Below are 12,388 nucleotides of genomic sequence, written 5' to 3'. Positions count from 1 at the left end.
ATAAATTAAAACTTATTTATCAGTATTTAAACATAAAACCTATACATACAGTCAAGTCCATAAATATTGGTACATCGACACAATTCTAACATTTTTGGCTCTATACACCACCACAATGGATTTGAAATGAAACAAACAAGATGTGCTTTAACTGCAGACTGTCAGCTTTAATTTGAGGGTATTTACATCCAAATCAGGTGAACGGTGTAGGAATTACAACAGTTTGCATATGTGCCTCCCACTTGTTAAGGGACCAAAAGTAATGGGACAATTGGCTTCTCCGCTGTTCCATGGCCAGGTGTGTGTTATTCCCTCATTATCCCAATTACAATGAGCAGATAAAAGGTTCAGAGTTCATTTCAAGTGTGCTATTTGCATTTGGAATCTGTTGCTGTCAACTCTCAAGATGAGATCCAAAGAGCTGTCACTATCAGTGAAGAAAGCCATCATTAGGCTGAAAAACCAAACAAACCCATCAGAGAGATAGCAAAAACATTAGGCGTGGACAAAACAACTGTTTGGAACATTCTTAAAAAGAAGGAACACACCGGTGAGCTCAGCAACACCAAAAGACCACTGAAAACAACTGTGGTGGATGACTAAAGAATTCTTTCCCTGGTGAAGAAAACACCCTTCACAACAGTTGGCCAGATCAAGAACACTCTCCAGGAGGTAGGTGTATGTGTGTCAAAGTCAACAATCAAGAGAAGACTTCACCGGAGTGAATACAGAGGGTTCACCACAAGATGGAAACCATTGATGAGCCTCAAAAACAGGAAGGCCAGATTAGAGTTTGCCAAACAACATCTAAAAAAAGCCTTCACAGTTCTGGAACAACATCCTATGGACAGTTGAGACCAAGATCAACTTGTACCAGAGTGATGGGAAGAGAAGAGTATGGAGAAGGAAAGGAACTGCTCATGATCCTAAGCATACCACCTCATCAGTGAAGCATGGTGGTGGTAGTGTCATGGCGTGGGCATGTATGGCTGCCAATGGAACTGGTTCTCTTGTATTTATTGATGATGTGACTGCTGACAAAAGCAGCAGGATGAATTCTGAAGTGTTTCGGGCAATATTATCTGCTCATATTCAGCCAAATGCTTCAGAACTCATTGGACGGCGCTTCACAGTGCAGATGGACAATGACCCAAAGCATACTGCAAAGGCAACCAAAGAGTTTTTTAAGGGAAAGAAGTAGAATGTTATGCAATGGCCAAGTCAATCACCTGACCTGAATCCGATTGAGCATGCATTTCACTTGCTGAAGACAAAACTGAAGGGAAAATGCCCCAAGAGCAAGCAGGAACTGAAGACAGTTGCAGTAGAGGCCTGGCAGAGCATCACCAGGGATGAAACCCAGCGTCTGTTGATGTCTATGCGTTCCAGACTTCAGGCTGTAATTGACTGCAAAGGATTTGCAACCAAGTATTAAAAAGTAAAAGTTTGATTTATAATTATTATTCTGTCCCATTACTTTTGGTTCCTTAACAAGTGGGAGGCACATATGCAAACTGTTGTAATTCCTACACCGTTCACCTGATTTGGATGTAAATACCCTCAAATTAAAGCTGACAGTCTGCAGGTAAAGCACATCTTGTTTGTTTCATTTCAAATCCATTGTGGTGGTGTATAGAGCCAAAAATGTTAGAATTGTGTCGATGTCCCAATATTTATGGACCTGACTGTATGTGGTATTGTTGTAATTGTACTGACCCAGAGAATGAAAGGCACAGGTCAGTTTTGCTGCATAGGGAACGCCGTAAGGACAAAACCCGTAAAACTGTGGAGGAATTGCATTTTTTTCCAATTCCCACTACATTATATGCCATATCAAATTGTGGCATTAGATAGTACAACATGTCCTGCAAAAAAACAAGCCCTCATATGGATATGCGAACAGAAAAATAAAAAAGTTATGGCTCCAGAAAGATGGAAGAAAAATGAAAATACGAAAACGAAAAAAACATTCGGTATCCTAAGGGTTAACTCGTTCAGATGTGAAAAAGGAGCCCTTGAGCTCCAGAATGAGTTGTCAGTTTTACCAGCATTCATATTTAGGATTTGTATCATCACTGTTGTGGTACTGTGCCCAACAGATGTCTGACCAGTCTGGTCTAAGATCGATTTTTCCCCTTTTGACTTTTCAATTTTAGAGTTATGGAAAAAAGAGGATTCCAGTTTAAGGATAATCCGATTATGCAGAATTTTAAAATAGGTCTCCCTACAAGAAAGGGCTCAGCTCGGAGCTCGGCTATTATCCTAGCTGTAGTAATAGCTATGAGGAAACGTTTTGTAAAGTTAACATTTTTAAACAAATATCTTAAGTGGGTTCAGAGAGAGAGGAAATTAATTCTTGAAGAACCACACTAAGATCCTAAAAAGGAAAAAAAAAAAAAATCCTAATGGAAGGTGTTATTCTTGACGCAACCTTTAAACCCATTTATTTTCAGAAAAATAAACAAATCACTGTGTGCACAATGATGGTGCTAGCGCTAACACTCTTATCTAACCCTCCGTGTAAGAAATCCAGGATTTAGGGAATATTAGGATCTAGAAGGTCTAGACTACTTTTTCCACTCCAGGCACAAAATACTCTCCAACTTTAAGGTAAATCGAAAGAATAACCTGTTTGTCACTTTAGGTTGGGTAGAGAAAGCCCATTTCAAGAGCTTTTTGCCTTTCGTGGTCAAGGAAACAAGCGTTAGGGCTTCTACCCTCAGGTACCAGACTCGTCCTCAAAGGAGAACATCTGGATGAGCTGGGATAAGGACTAGATCCTCCAAGGCCATATCTCTCATTCTTTTTTGACCATATAGAAACTATGATTTTTGAAACTATTGCTCCGAAGTTTCCTGAGAACTAGCAGGATTAGAGGAAAAGCATACTCCCAAGTCCATGCTTTATTTTGCAATAGAGCATCCCCCTACCGAGTGCCCTCCCTAGGATTGAGGGAGAAGTAAGTCTGTACTTTAGCATTTTCATTTGCGTGAGGGTTATAAACACGTTTTCATTGAAGGACCTCCCTTGTTTTAAGTAGGCTACTGTAGTCATGTTGTCTGACATACCTTTCTCATACCTCTTCAGATGTTGAGCTTGTGAATGGGCGCCATATTTAAAACCCCTACTTCCGCTGTCCATACACATCACTGGTTGTCAAGGGGTTAAAAATTGATGCATTTATTTTAATGGGGTCCACCTGGGCATGAAAAAATAGGAAATGTTCTATTTTGTTGTCAGTAATTATTCACTAGCCATTAAAAAAATGGCCATGTGAATAGCACCATAGGCTTTCTTTGGTTCTGAAAACAGCCGTTGTGTGAATGAGGCCTGATTGTTTCCTACACTGCTCTCAGCTTCTGATAATTGGAAGATTATTGCTTTAAGTGTGGAGACCAAGACCCTTGGAAAGAGAGACCAAGGACTTGAGCCCCTGTTGGACTCGCAAATATCATGACTCTAATTGACAAATACAGAATTCATGGAATACTTTTGGAGAGATTCGATGAGAGCAGCCACAAATCTACAGAGCAGAGGATCCAATGAGGTAGAGGAATTTTTCTACTGAGGGATTCTTGGCTTTTGTGACAACAATCAAATATGGTTTTGGAAAGGATGAGTATGAAATTGACTACGTATATACACTGCTCAAAAAAATAAAGGGAACACAAAAATAACACATCCTAGATCTGAATTAATTAAATATTCTTCTGAAATACTTTGTTCTTTACATAGTTGAATGTGCTGACAACAAAATCACACAAAATAAAAAAATGGAAATCAAATTTTTTAACCCATGGAGGTCTGGATTTGGAGTCACCCTCAAAATGAAAGTGGAAAAACACACTACAGGCTGATCCAACTTTGATGTAATGTCCTTAAAACAAGTCAAAATGAGGCTCAGTAGTGTGTGTGGCCTCCACGTGCCTGTATGACCTCCCTACAACGCCTGTGCATGCTCCTGATGAGGTGGCGGACGGTCTCCTGAGGGATCTCCTCCCAGACCTGGACTAAAGCATCTGCCAACTCCTGGACAGTCTGTGGTGCAACGTGACGTTGGTGTATAGAGCGAGACGTGATGTCCCAGATGTGCTCAATTGGATACAGGTCTGGGGAACGGGTGGGCCAGTCCATAGCATCAATGCCTTCGTCTTGCAGGAACTGCTGACACACTCCAGCCACATGAGGTCTAGCATTGTCTTGCATTAGGAGGAACCCAGGGCCAACCGCACCAGCATATGGTCTCACAAGGGGTCTGAGGATCTCATCTCGGTACCTAATGGCAGTCAGGCTACCTCTGGCGAGCACATGGAGGTCTGTGCAGCCCTCCAAAGAAATGCCATCCCACACCATTACTGACCTAATGCCAAACCGGTCATGCTGGAGGATGTTGCAGGCAGCAGAACGTTCTCCACGGCGTCTCCAGACTCTGTCACGTGTGCTCAGTGTAAACCTGCTTTCATCTGTGAAGAGCACAGGGCGCCAGTGGAGAATTTGACAATCTTGGTGTTTTCTGGCAAATGCCAAACGTCCTGCACGGTGTTGGGCTGTAAGCACAACCCCCACCTGTGGACGTCGGGCCCTCATATCACCCTCATGGAGTCTGTTTCTGACCGTTTGAGCAGACACATGCACATTTGTGGCCTGCTGGAGGTCATTTTGCAGGGCTCTGACAGTGCTCCTCCTGTTCCTCCTTGCACAAAGGCGGAGGTAGCGGTCCTGCTGCTGGGTTGTTGCCCTCCTACGGCCTCCTCCACGTCTCCTGATGTACTGGCCTGTTTCCTGGTTTCGCCTCCATGCTCTGGACACTACGCTGACAGACACAGCAAACCTTCTTGCCACAGCTCGCATTGATGTGCCATCCTTTATAAGCTGCACTACCTGAGCCACTTGTGTGGGTTGTAGACTCCGTCTCATGCTACCACTAGAGTGAAAGCACCGGCAGCATTCAAAAGTGACCAAAACATCAGCCAGGAAGCATAGGAACTGAGAAGTGGTCAGGTCACCACCTGCAGAACCACTCCTTTATTGGGGGTGTCTTGCTAATTGCCTATAATTTCCACCTGTTGTCTATCCCATTTGCACAACAGCATGTGAAATTCATTGTCACTCAGTGTTGCTTCCTAAGTGGACAGTTTGATTTCACAGAAGTGTGATTGATTTGGAGTTACATTGTGTTGTTTAAGTGTTCCCTTTATTTTTTTGAGCAGTGTATAAAGAGAGCAATCCCGGTGTCGGCACTGCTGCCACTTTTTGGGGTGCACCTGGAGTCTGTGCGCATTTGCGTGTAATATATAGGCGGTGCTCAACAATGTAGGCCCAATTCAAATGTAATATGTAGAAGACAAAAACTTGCGGCACTCACCCAATTTTCTTTGCAGCTTGTTTATTCAAAGTTAAAACATGGTCGCTGGTGCGGGCACTCACTCAGCCACAGGCAACGGCCGTTTCGCACAATCCATGCTTCGTCTGGCCTCCCACCTGTGTCTAGAGATAGCCCAGCAGAACTCTTAAAAAAAAAACATTTGTCACTTTGAATCAGATCTGATTTGTTTAGATTGATGATCCAACCAAATTCATGCATTAGAGATATTATTACGATTCTGATTTTATGTTCCCTTCTGAGTCCACAGTCAACAGAAAGTCATCTAAAATAGTGGACAATGTTCACACCCTGCTTCTTTAGAAAGGCTTTTTATCTCTATCACCACTTTGGTGAAAATGTGTGGGCCTGTAAGATCCTGAACAGAAAACACTGAAATTGGAGGATAGTTGACTTTTCCTAAATTTCAAGTTGCAGGTATTTCTGATATTTTGGATGAATTGGGATATGGAGCATCTTTCACATTGATGGTACACATCAGAGCTTCTGGATTTATAAATGGCATTCTTGTTCTGATTGACTTCATTTTGAATTTAGTAGAGGACAGCACCTCCACTTCCGGGTGTTTGCAAACAAGTGTGCAGGCACGAGAACTTACCGCTAGACATGAAGTCCAGCGCTGTAAATGTAAGGGGAGGGGGGAGTGTTTGGAGCCAAGAACTCAAACCGCATAAGCCTGCCTCTTGGTGCTCCAATGGCTTATTAGCATAGGAATATAAGTCTTCATTTCTCCACAACACCGACACCTAGAAAGAAAAGACAGGTATCGTTTTACTCAGCTAGATCAACCCTACTAAGCTTTATGTCTTGTTTAATAGGGTTGATCCTACTAATAGAGACTCTTTAAAGGGGTTTTCTGGGAATGCACAATTTCTAAAAGGTCCACATCTCAGTGTTCCTTCCCGGCATGGTCACCTGATCCCTGAACTACTGTATCCTTCCCCCATCCCTTGTACATGGTAAGCCCGTGCAGACAGGGTCTTTTGTACCAGTGTAACTTATATTGTTCAGGCTTATTGCAATTGTTTTATATTATGTACAGCACCCTCGAATGGACGCAGGTCCACCCCAGAGATATGAAACGTGCCTGTGCCTTCAGGAACACATCCCTAGAACTCCCAGCCGCTATTCTGCATATACCAGGTGCATACCCCCTCTCCATGACATAACGAGAATACACTAGCAAGTTTTCAGGATATGATTCCAGGCTGGTTTTGCCATGGGAGGAAGCCAAGAACTCAATCAGAACCGATTCTCAAGCGGAATATATGCCCAGCCCGCGGGAGAAGTAGTGAAGCCAGAAGACCCAGATCAACACCTGGCCAGAAAAGTGTCCGCTCTGGAAAGCAAGTCTAACTTCTGCTAGACTGAAAGCACTTTGAAGTTTTTGTCTTCTACATATTACATTTGAATTGGGCCTATAGGGACAGGAAAAACTCTGGTGGGTGGGTTGACTTTTAGATTTTCCTGTCCCAACATAGGTAAGGGGACATCCTCCAGTCATGCAGTGGACTGGAAACTAAAAATTATATACATATCTTCTGTGTCCCAGGAGATCAGGCATTCCCCCTCCACTCCTTATTGTCTGGCTTTAAAAGGTTTCTGTCACCCCATTAAACCGTTTTTTTTTTTTTTTTCTTTACTAATAATCCCTATAGTGCGATCTCATGATACATAAGCAAATTAATCATTTTGGTTCAGTAGAATTTGCTAAAAATCGATTTTTAAAATATGCCAATTACCTTGCTACCAGCAAGTAGGGCGGCTACTTGCTGGTAGCAGCCGCATCCTCCGATGGTAATGACGCCCCCTCGGCATGCTGATTGACAGGGCCAGGGAAGGGAATCGTTCTCTGCTGGCGCTGTTAGAATTTGAAATCTCGCGCCTGCGCCGTACCTGTCTTCAATCGGCGCAGGCACACTGAGAGGCGGCCGCTCGCTCGACCGCTCCATCCTCAATGCGCCTGCGTCGATGACGTCATCAAGTACACCCGGAAGAGAAGACGCCGGCATCGCTGGAAGGAGGCGGAGAGTCTGGTGACGTCGCTGGATGCTCGAATCAGGTAAGTATGTACATAATAAGCATGCTGCCACAAAAACCACCAACGAAATGGGAATAAATAATTTTATAAAAATGACAGTTATTAACACTATACCACCAACGATTATTAATAATAAATCTCTTCCGGGTGTACTTGATGACATCATCGACGCAGGCGCATTGAGGATGGAGCGGTCGAGAGAGCGGCCGCCTCTCAGTGCGCCTGCGCCGGTTGAAGACAGGTACGGCGCAGGCGCGAGATTTCAAATTCTAACAGCGCCAGCAGAGAACGATTCCCTTCCCTGGCCCTGTCAATCAGCATGCCGGAGGGGCCTCATTACCATCGGAGGATGCGGCTGCTACCAGCAAGTAGCAGCCCTACTTGCTGGTAGCAAGGTAATTAGCATATTTTAAAAATCGATTTTTAGCAAATTCTACTGAACCAAAATGATTAATTTGCTTATGTATCATGAGATCGCACTATAGGGAATATTATTAAAGAAAAAAAAAAACGGTTTAATGGGGCGACAGAAACCCTTTAAGATAACTGACTAGAGCAGGAAAAAAAAAACATAATTAAGATCCACTCTCTCATTCATCCACTAGCAGCTGAAGATTGAAAAGATTAGTAGACCTTCTGGAGTTAGAAGGATTTTCCAAGCTCCTGCTATTGATGATCTATCCTGAGGATAGGCCATCAATATCTGATCGCTGGGGGTCCGACACCTCACACTCCAACTGATCATCTGTTCCTTGCAGCTGCCAGAACTAGCACTTTGAACGAGCTGGAAGCACAGCTCCAAAATTCCTGTTCCCGCAGCTCAGGAAACAGCTGAATGGTGGAAGGTGCTGGACCCTCAGTGATTGGATATTGATGACCTATTCTGTACTCTGCAGAATTTGTATAGGTCAAAATCATGCACAAAATTCTGGCAGTTTACTTTTAGCATTCACTTCTAGGGTTAAGGGCCCTTTATATAAGATAATTGCTAACGAGTGTTCATAGGAACACTTGTTAGTAATTATTTGGCGGTGTTAATGTACTGCTGATTACCCGATGAACGAGCGAAACGCTCATTTATCGGGTAATCAAATAGTATATGCAGACACACAAATTGTCATTTGCCGGCAGCAGATCATGCTGTGCAAACAGCATCTGCTGCCGGAAAACAACGAGGCATTAGCGATCGTTCCTCCCCATACTCTGGAGGAGCTCGCTGCATGTAAGGAACGCTTCCTTCCCAACAATCTGCTTCTCTGTCATCCCGTGTAAAGGTACCTTTAGTGTTCCTTTCATAGCACAGCCTATGAATGAGAAAATGATGCACCTAAGAAGAGATTAGGTAGATATTCTGGGTACTGTGCAAGGGCTCATGCACACGAAGGTGATTTGGTTCCATATCAGATTGGATGCGGACCCATTCACTTCAAGGGAGCCGCAAAAGTTGTGGACAGTACTCAGTGTGCTGTCCGCATCCGCTGCTCCATTCCATGTGGCCGCAAAAAAGAATAGAACATGTCCTATTCTTGGCCGTATTGTGGACAATATACATTTCTATTATAGGTGGCCCGTTATGTTCCGCAAATTGCTGAATGCACACTGGCGGCATCCGCAATTTGCAGACCGCAAGACACGGCACGGTCGTGTACATGAGCCCTGAGTGGTATATGCTATTAATAAAATATACGTTCCTTAGTATCCCTCCACAAATATTAAATAGTTGAAAGTTTACTAGACTGACAGCTGTAAGGCCTCTTTCACACGGGCGAGATTTCCGCGCGGGTGCAATGCGTGAGGTGAACGCATTGCACTCGCACTGAATCCGGACCCATTCATTTCTATGGGGCTGGGCACATGAGCGGTGATTTTCATGCATCACTTGTGTGTTGCGTCAAAATTGCAGCATGCTCTACATTGTGCGTTTTTCACGCAACACAGGCCCCATAGAAGTGAATGGGGCTGCGTGAAAATCGCAAGCAAGTGCGGATGCGGTGAGATTTTCACGCACGGTTGCTAGGAGGGGATGGGGATCCGATCATTATTATTTTCCCTTATAACATGATTATAAGGGAAAATAATAGCATTCTTAATACAGAATGCATAGTAAAATAGGGCTGGAGGGGTTAAAAAAGAAATAATATAACTCACCTTAATCCACTTGATCGCGCAGCCCGGCTTCTCTTCTGTCTTCATCCTTGCTGTGCACAGGAAAAGGACCTGTGGTGACGTCACTGCGCTCATCACATGATCCATCACCATGGTAATGGATCATGTGACGGACCATGTGATGAGCGCAGAGACGTCATCAAAGGTCCTATTTCTGTGCACAGCAAAGATGAAGACAGAAGAGAAGTCGGGCTGCGCGATCAAGTGGATTAAGGTGAGTTATATTATTTATTCACTTTTTTTTACCCCTCCAGCGCTGTTTTACTATGCATTCTGTATTAAGGAATCTATTATTTTCCCTTATAACCATGTTATAAGGGAAAATAATACAATCTACACAACACCTAACCCAAACTCGAACTTCTGTAAAGAAGTCCGGGTTAGGGTCTGGGTACCAAACATGCTGTTTTGCACTCGCGCGGAAAAATCGTCCATGTTCCCGCAACGCCCGTGTGAAACCAGCCTAATAGAGGGAGCCAACTCCATGCCTATAATTTTAGAATGAGATCTCCAACAAGTACATTCTGCTCGTGTAGATACAGAATCAGGATTAATAAAAAACCACAGACACAAAATTAAATTTAAACATTACCACACTTTTCATTTTAATACTTGATACAAAATAAAAAGACCCCTCAATGATCAGAAAACATAAAATCTAAAAATGTTTCAAAATATTTTCATCTGTTAAATTAAAGTCAACTTCCATATAAAAAGCTAAAATTCACAATTGTAAAAGTTTGTCGTTTTTCCTTTTTTATTTTGTACAAAAAAAATATTAAAAACTTAAAGGAGGAAAATATTTTACATGAAAAGGCAAAAAGTGATACAAAATCCGAATTTTTGCTGACATATTGTTTCTTTTTTTGTCTCATAAGTAACAAGACAATGGGACTATACAATATTTACACACAAATAGGTTATACATTTGCATAATTGAGTGTACACATTAGCTCCCTCCCCACTGAAGAGGTCTGAAATGCATTCATTGAGAAGAGAATCTTGGAAACATTGACAGAATTCATGCACAGACATGAAGCGTGCCAGGATTCAATGTGTGTCACGCTACGCTGTGCCCCATCATTATGGGGCAAATAAATAGAATATGGCTTTATGCATCTCTTAAAAAGAGGATCATTAAATATGTTTTAATTTATAGTCATAATAGTCATACAAAAATTAATTGAGTAAAGTCATGATGAGTAGATGAGATTTTAGAGGTTACAATGGGATGTGTAGTGAAAACTTATCTTAGTATCGAAACTTGAACACTAGACATAAATTGGTTCACATTATCTGGGCGGCATTGGAAGGTAAGAGAATTGGAGGCATGTTCGGACTAACTGGAGATGTTTATGTTGTGGGAGGCTGAGGCTTCTTAAGGGTAGTGCTGGCCTGATGCCCAAAACCATCTAGCCAGAGAGGATATATTATCAGCCAACCAGAGGAGGCTGGTAATGATTCAAACATGACAAGTATTGGACGCACCTCATTACAGGGTAATGGGATCCATCTGGAATTGCTTCACAGCACATCCGTCAGAGCTGGGATGGCTCCATCAATCGTGGACGCCAATGTGAAAGAGCCTTATTAAATTGCATAGAAATGGGGCATTTCTGTTTACAGTATTTACCACATTCCCATTTACACACTGACTGCATTATTCACAGCATGGGTGGGGAGGGTAGAATTTTTCGGATACACGAGTAGCCCCCCCACTATCACCCTGTGTGAATAAGACTGCCTCACGATAGGTCATCAATATCCAAATCAGTGGGGGCCACACAACCCACACCCCCACAAATAGGCTTTTCACTGAAGCCTATAGTACTGGAATTAGGGCTTTGAATGGCACAGGAAGCAGAGCTCCATTCATAGTGTAGTGGCCGTGCTAAATGCAGCTCATTTTCCACTGAAGTGAATGGGAGCTGCGCTGCAGTAACCCGGCATGACCACTACACTTTGAACGGAGCTGTGCTTCCTGTTCCATTCAAAGTGCTAGTTCCAGTATCGGAGGCTGCAGGGAACAGCTGATCGGTGGGGGTGCAGTGTGTTGGAACCTAGAAAACCCCTTTAATATCAAGATTGATCCTTTAACATATGTGCCTGGTATCATACAAAACCTGCAAAAAAAAAAAAAAAAAAACCTACATGACGATTTCAGCTGCATTAGTTGTAATCTGAGGGGAGCAATCTTTATAAAATGTATAGGGGAATATCAACAAGCCTGTAGTGGTGGCAAAGTAATGTTAGTGTTCAAATGTCCTCCACAGCCCTATGCTAAAAACACTATCAACAAGGTGAGGTTATCTGGGACCAAATTAAAATAATGGGGAAACCCAAAAAGAAAAACACTTTCTTATATATTTGTATTCAAAGCCACTGCCCTCTGTACCAGTAACCACGGACATCATCCCATGTGGACACAGCTGGTGCCAGGTGCAAAATGTAATATATGTACTGTATACTAAGCCAGTCTTTTTTCTTATAGGTCCCACCATGCACACTGCCATATGTTTGGTCCACATCCGGTCCGCATTTTTTGCAGATCAGATGCGGACCCATTGAAACGATGGGGATGCAAAGGATGCGGACAGTACATCGTATGCTCTCCGCATCCGCATGTCTGTTCCGCAGTCCTGCAAAAAAGACAGAACATGTCCTATTCTTGTCTGTTTTGTGGACAAAGATAGGACATTTCTAAAGCAGTTTAAAAAAAATGGTGGCATGCACACCGCCAGGATCCATGGTTTTGTGGCCCGGAAAACGGATACAATCGCGTGCATGAGCCCTTAAAC

Source organism: Bufo bufo, chromosome 3 (assembly GCF_905171765.1).
Source record: "Bufo bufo chromosome 3, aBufBuf1.1, whole genome shotgun sequence".
NCBI lineage: Eukaryota > Metazoa > Chordata > Amphibia > Anura > Bufonidae > Bufo > Bufo bufo.
This window is presented reverse-complemented; position numbering follows the sequence as displayed.